This window comes from Paramisgurnus dabryanus, chromosome 24 (assembly GCF_030506205.2).
Source record: "Paramisgurnus dabryanus chromosome 24, PD_genome_1.1, whole genome shotgun sequence".
NCBI lineage: Eukaryota > Metazoa > Chordata > Actinopteri > Cypriniformes > Cobitidae > Paramisgurnus > Paramisgurnus dabryanus.
In genome coordinates, this window is record NC_133360.1 from 9192844 (window position 1) to 9200940 (window position 8097).

Genomic DNA, 8097 nt, shown 5'->3' on the forward strand with positions numbered 1-8097 from the left:
GTAGATTTCTGCTCTCAGGTGCTTTTAAAGAGCTGAATGCAGAACTCTCATGAGGTTGCCGGGCAACCAGCGGGGCCAGATTGGAAAGACTTCGAAAACACTTTAATGCGCATATCTAACCCTCACCGCTGATTCAACAGACCTTTAAAGAGCACTAGTGGACTTCAATGTTTTCGTTAGCCCAATGGGGTGCATAAGATGGTGCCAGGGTGGCCCCATTTTTTTTGGTCATTTTATAACCAACAGCACTACATTTTATTATTTAATATGTTTTGTTTGATTTAAATTCTAGGTGTGAGATTGTTAATGTAATGAATAAACTTTGGAGAGGGCGCAAAAGGATGCACCCTATACAGGGGTTGGGGGCGCATGCCAAAATGTTTAAACTGGTAGAGTGTAAACTGTACCTCATGGTGATAGATTAAACATCTCAATAATATAAAATGAAGATACAGTGAAACATCACAACTCACATAACTGAAAAAAAATTATTCATTCAATTTACTAAATTTTTTAAGGTAAGTGATTGCAATCAATTTATTTAAGCTACATTTAAAAAAAAATAGACAAACAAAACAAAAAACTTTTGTTTAAATGTAGCTTAACCACTTACCTTAAAAAAAATTTGTAAATTGAATTAATACTTTTTTTCAGTGTAAGTCTACAACTTAAAAATCTGTCTTTGACATATCTTGACTGTGAACTTATTACCAAACAACACTTTTAAGTTGTTGACCGAACGCTTTTCGGTTTCAAAAGATGATGGACGAAACAGTCTAGAGCAGACCAGAGAGAGCAGCTGGACTTTTTCGCATGTCTGTTCGTGTGCTAATTTATTCATGTAGGGAGATGGGAATACCAAAGCAAATCAAAATCTGAGACTTGTATTGTTAGGGAACCATTTTCACAAGTTCTGTTCGCGACTCGTTAGACACCTTAAATGGAGGGTGTCATTATTTTATAACAAGACGAGACTTGTGTTTCAAAATATCAGTTGATTTACATAATTGTCCCAAAGTATATAACAAATGCAAACTTTTATTTCTTATTATATTTCTTGCAAGTAATAGCCGCATTTTAAACCCAATGCGCAAAAAGCAACCAATCAGAACTTTTTTTATATTTATGTTCTGCATGGGCAACCACCAGTCATAGTGTCACATAAGTTCTCAAAAAAAGTTGTTACAAACCTGTATATATACTTTTTTATTATGCTTAACATATTATTTGTGATCAAGCAGGAAGCAGGAGCACCACTGACTTCTATATTAGGAAAAATAGCATGAAAAGGCAAATTGTGCCCCAAAAGGTCTTGGGTTATGTATATAACCCTTGTTTCCTGAGAAGGGAACGAGACGCTGCGTCTCCCTTGCCATACTTCCTGCGTACCTGTAAGCCGTCTTCGGCTATATTTCAGATAGTGGGGGCATTTTTACGTCGCCTTTTATGGTTCCTGACTCACGCCTGGTTCCTGACTCATAGGCTGGATTTAATATACACATTAAGACGCACTCACCATGAAGACATTCCCAAAGCGTCTCTATTGTGACTCAGCATCAGTGTTGGGCAAGTTACTTCCAAAGTGTAATACATTACATATTACAAATTACTGTCATTTGAAAGTAATTAGTTACATTACAATATTACTGACTCTGAACTGTAATGAGTTACATTACTTTTGCGTTACTTTGAGTTACTTTCATCAAAATAACAGAAGTATGACTAGGCATTATAAAATGTTAAAATGTAGTTTATTGATGCTTATAAATCTAGAAGTTATGTGTTGGCCCTCGAGCTTTGAATAGGCACAGTAAAGACTTATGGCAAAAAACAGTAACAATGACTGTCAAATTCATAAATATGGACAAATGATCTGGTAAAAGTCTGGTAAATGATGGTAGACATACCAAACACAATAAAGCTAGAGCCCACTGTAATGCAAACTATAGACTAATAACATGGCAAGACACGCAACCTCTTTTCATTTCTATTCTTTAATTCACTTTTAATTCAGATTCACAGCACAAACCTGGCATGCACTGGGTTGACACAACTTATCAAAAAGTGCTATTGGAGGATTAGGCCTCAAGCAGTACAACTCATTTCAGTATAATATAAGGATTACATGTAGGTTAACATATAATTGCTTAATAAAACACAGACAAACAGAGGAACACTGTTTTTGCCAAACAATGAATATAGGCTCCCATACAAAGGCTGGTAAAAACTTTAACTAGTGTTGTTTAAATGTACTATTTAAATAACCATGTTTAAGTCTACATTAATGTTATGTTGTAGTTTAGGTTGCTGTTTGTAATAAAACTGATAGCATAGGAATAGCCTAGCAATCTATTATGTATATGGACTGTAACCATAGCAACGTTAGCTTACCTTGTCATTGCTGGTGTGGTGAAATGGATTTTACTGGCAAGATTTCAAAAAGTCTCTTTACTTCTGAGGTTCAAGCAGCACAGGAGACCGATAGAAACTTTCTGTTGCTTTTACTTAGTGCTCTCATTCACAGAATTTTGCGTATGCGGCGCTACCGGACCTGATTGCGACCACTTTAGTCGATGCTTATACAGGCGCGGACTTCCCAGATTCGGCTCTTTAAGAAACGCGTCAAATACAAAATTAAAGTAAAAATGAACATGCTGCATACAGCACCTGGAAACAGACATAGGCTGCGTCCCAAACCACATACTTCCATACTATATAGTAGGCAAAGAGTACGAGAAGTAGTGCTTTTCGCCTACTATATAGTATGGAAGTATGCTGTTTGGGAGCAGCCATTACTATTTTACCCGCAGCTTTTTCCTGTGTGGATGCTGGTCGCGCGCATTGGTCAAAAATAAAAAAATAAAAATAACACGTCTATTTTTGAAATGCATTGTTGTAACGCGCTCGTTACTAAGACTGTAACGAGTAAAATATTACCAAAATTTTATTAGTAATGCGTTATATTACTGCGTTACAGCAAAAACTAATATATTGCTGTAATATATTATATTTTGTAATGCGTTACTCCCAACACTGCTCAGCATGAGTTCCCTCGTAAGGGAACTGTTTGGTTACATAGATTGCTCAAAATTCCTTTGTGTTCAGCATTACAAATGAAATGTTTACAGGTTTGAAACAAGGTGAGTAAATGAACTATTTCTTTAAGAAAAAATGTAAATATAGTCTTGAAAACATTTTCACCCCCAAGTAGCTGCAATGACATGCTCACGGATGTTATTGACATCGTGCCCCTATTGTTTTTTTTATGTAAAAGATTTTACTATGATTTTTTAAAGACCTTGTAAAGAGTCTTGTTTTCGTCTGTTTATAGAGTAGTTTATCGTGACCCACCGCTGTTTTGCGCTATATATGTGCGCGTGAAAGAGCCACAAAGTCATTTATGAGCTGATAGCACAGTGACAGATGTTTGTCTCTTTTTTAAATGACACACCGGGTTGTGTTCCACCTCTCTTCCACCTGCTTTGCTAAAACACCTCTCGGTTTGAGAGCATCAGCAGATGGGGCACGGAGCTTACAGAATATTTTTTAAAGGGGAAGAGAGCATTAAAACAGCTTTGGTGATAAGAAAGACACCCCTGGTAAACTTTGGGTTAAATATTTGTTTTTGACATCAAGTTTACTTCTGCTAAAGTTAGGATTACGTGAACCCAGTGAACCTGCCAACGTGGGCTGAGATGAAAATTTGAAAAAATAATAAAAAAACTTTTTAAAAAATCCTTAGCATACTGTGACAGTATGTACTGAATTAGATATTCATACTTTATAGTATGAATATGCATAGTATGAATTCGTTGTCATAACACAGTCCTTCTAGAAAAACAACGTGAACGTCAATGAAAAGCTGCAAATTTTTTCCAAGTTCACACAGTTTTTGCAAGTTCCCGCAATTTTAGCAAATTTCATTGCATAAAATCGCATAAATATCCCACATATTCCATCCCATTTTTTATGAAAACGTGCCGCAAGATCAAGGTTTTTTGCCCGGAACAATAAAAAAAAAAAAATCTGCGTTTTTAGGAAGGACTATAACAACAAGTAAGGCGTTAAGTGGAATGACATTAAACTAGCACAATTTAACCACAAGGGATAGCTGCATAATATCTGTATATTTGCATTTGAATAGATCAGCTTTACCGCTTTTGGACATTTTTGAATAAAACAACACCTCTCCTTCTTCTTCTTCATTGGATAACTCCTCTCCCGGGGATCATGCATGGGATAGTAAAGTGTCCATCGAACGAACACTTCACGATCTTGCCAAAAGTAGTAAGTCATCCGGGTACTTTTCGCCTACTGTTTTGCGACTACTACATACAGGTAGTATGGAAGTAGATGGTTTTTGATGCAGCGAGAGAGTTTATATTAGTACTTCAGAGCATACCTGTCAACCCTTGCGTTTTTGCAGGGATTCTCCCGTATTTTACCATTCTATCCTGCCATCATACGTTTAAATAATTTTTTCGTATTTTTCCCGTATTTCTATAAAAAATTCCACTGGCCGTATTTGATGTTTGCTATATTTACCTCCGATAAAGCAGGCGTCAATCTTTAACATATTACTCAAACGAAACCCACCAATAAAACAAGAAGAAGAAAAGCTTCACAAGGAATGGTGGAGGATGACGAGCCGTGCGCAAAACTACAACCACCACGCGCATTATGCTGCGTTTCAAACCAGCCGCGGTAGAGGCGTCAAGCGCAAGTCAATGTAAAGACGCGTTGATGGGCGTCTGGAGGACTCACGGCGCGAATGAGGCGTTAAGCGCGGCGTGGTTGAAAACACGCAAGTTGAAATTTTTGAACTTTGGCAGGAGCTTGCTCTAGTAGTGACGTGATTACAGAGTCGCCAAAGCAACTACCATGATGCAAATTTTCACGTGAATGTCTCAATGAATATAATTTCACATGCGGCTTTCACGCGTGAAAGAAGCGAATAAACTCAAAATGTTCAAGCGGCAATCTAGACGCGAATTTGACGCCTCAAACGCGGCTGGTGTGAACCCACGGTTAGAGCGTACATCCGCCTGTGTACACAAACTCGCACAGTTGGATGTGCGGGCTGATGCATGTTCCTTATTTGTTGACATTTATGCTTCAGAGGTAGACCTACATATTGGTACCAAAGGGTGCATACTGTAGTAATACCTTGAAAAATACATTTCGGTAGCAAATGTAAACATGTTTGTGCATAAGTTGTACCTTTTTTAAGGGTTCTGCCCCAGAGACAGCAACAGTAGGGACCATTGTGTGTCCATTTAGAGTAGAATCCAATATTTATGATGCTTTTCATAAAGTAAAGCCTGCCAGTCCCTGGTCAATTTATCCTTTTGTTTCTTAAGAGGGAATAAATTTAAGAAAATCTTTACCCAGAGAGAGAATTCGATTAGCATTCATCTCAAAAGCACCTTCGGTGCCTAAAGTATAAACATCACTGGCATTTTTTTGCCAACCCATTTCCTGTTGTGTGCTCCTGTTGCGTTTTGCCCTGCGTGTGCACTCTCAGAAAAAAAGTACAGGACGGTACAAAAGTTTTAACTGGGGCGGTACTTTTGATAAAAGTACACTTTTGCACCTAAAAGGTGCACATTGGTACCTTAGAGGTACATACTGAAATCTCAAAGGTACATATTTGATACATATTAGGACTTTTATAAGTTTATTTGGGCAGATAACTTTTTGCCAATCATTGGAGCCGAAAATGACGTGTAACCAATCACAATGGAGTTGGTTAGGAAAATTACATCATTACAACACCAACCGGCTGATGGCACCGCACAAGGACACACACATTTCCAAACCTTTTACTTTCCTGAGCCGTGACATCATAGGCGGCAGACAGGAGGAAAAACATCCGTTTCATGCTTTTAAGAGGAAAAGCTCGGGCACTGGTCGCCGATGCTTTTTGCAGCCAGATGGAACGTAATTACAGCATCTAACCGCCCGAGCCAACCTGCCAAACCTTGAACACCCTGCAGTAAATGATGAGAGCATTTTCAATTTTGAGCGAAGTCTTCCTTTAAAAAATTAATTGCATCCAGCCCCCATAAATTTACCCATCATCATGTAGCGGCGTAGCAATATTTACCCAAACAACCTCCAACGGTCCATGCCATTTAGCGCTATATCAAGCTCTTCTGATCCACGTCCATCACCGACGGCTGACACTTTGATTCATGAACGAAACGGCCTTCACCTTTCGGTGGGGTGAAAAAGTAAAAAAATGTAAAGAATGCCAGAGGTGTGCATTTATAAATGATGGCGATGTGAAGTCATTACTTGCGTTTGATCTGAGCTGAGAGGCAAAGGTTTTAGGCAGGAGGGAAAAAAATAAAGAGATGATCGATATGAAGAGAGGGGGTCGTACATCATAGAGAGAGAGAGAGAGGTAGAGTGTATCCGCAGGTTTGAGTGATGGTACGAAATAGTTACGGCTGAATTCAACTCAGCTTCTGGACTCATTTGAATGAAATTACTGGTTGAAGGCTCGGCATTAAATTAAAAGCTGATGTGTGGTCACAACACCCGCCATCATTTCTGCTCCGGTTAAATTTCATCTGTATGAGGTGAGCCGGCGCTTCGAAACACTTTACCTTTGCCGTCTTCAATAGTTCAAGCAGCGATTTTTCAAACCATAATATTACATTGACTGCGCACATATCACTAGTTTTTCTATATACGCGAGAGTACAATGCGATTTATACGGTGATGAACTACAATGTAGCTACGTTTGCATTTTTGGTCATGTGACCTTTTAAAGGGCACCTATTTCATTGCTAAAACACATTATTTTCCACACACCGTAACTCCAGATCCGGCCTTCCTCAAACGTATTGATACAAAGCTCATCGATTTGAAAAGCGCTGCGTCCCTGATTGGCCAGCTAATCGGTACGTTGTGATTGGCCTGAATACCTCTGACGTCAGCCGGAAATGTAATGCTCCTTTATAATAATTATGATAATGTCGGTCTTGTCTAAATCACGAATCCTAGTAGGAAGTAAACTGTTGCGTACAATCTGTGTGTTTGTTGTAGTCCAAGAAAAGAGATTTACGTTGGAGACAATAACTCGCGTCATCGTTTAATTTGGGGTTTGTACCTTGCATATAGTTAACATGTACTAATACACACTTACACACCTGAGGAAATGTTAAATCGTGAATCGGACCATAGTTGCTAGAGTTTAAACTCTACTACCATTGACTCGGTCAACACACTGCAAAAAATGACTTTCTTACTTAGTATATTTGTCTTGTTTTCAATAGAAATATCTAAAAATTCTTAAATTAAGATGCTTTTTCTTGATGAGCAAAACATCCTAAGTAAATAAGTCTAGTTTTAAGACAAATAATATACAATTTAAGTGAAATTGTTCTTAAGACAAGCTAAATTATCTGCCAATGGGGTGAGAAAAAAATTGTGAAATAAGATTTCTTTTTTTAAACACTTAATTCAAGTAAAATTTTCTCACCGCATTGGCAGATATTTTTGCTTGTTTTAAGCATAAATTCACTTAATTTGTATATTTTTTTGTCTAAAAACTAGTATTATTTTCTTAGATCATTTTGCTCATCAAGAAAATACATCTTGATTTAAGAATTTTTAGATATTTCTACTGAAAACAAGACAAAAATACTAAGAAAGTAAGTCATTTTTTTGCAGTGCATATACTGATGGAATAAAGTCTTTTTTTTTTTATAAAAAAGTTAATACCTGTGGAATGGCTTGAGGGTTACACTGCAAAAAATTACTTTCCTACTTAGTATTTTTGTCTTGTTTTCAGTAAAAAAAAAAAAAAAAAAATCTTAAATTAAGATGTATTTTCTTGATGAGCAAAATGACCTAGGAAAATAAGTCTAATTTTTAGACAAAAAAATATAAAAATTTAAGCATATTTGTGCTTAAAACAGGCAAAAAAAGCCAATGGAATAAAAAAATTCTTAAATTAAGTATTTATGAAAAAAGTAAACTTATTTAAAGAAATTTTTCTTATTCCATTGGCAGATGTTTTGCTTGTTTTAAGCACTAATTTACTTAAAGTTTATATTTTTTTGTCTAAATTAGACTTACACTGCAAAA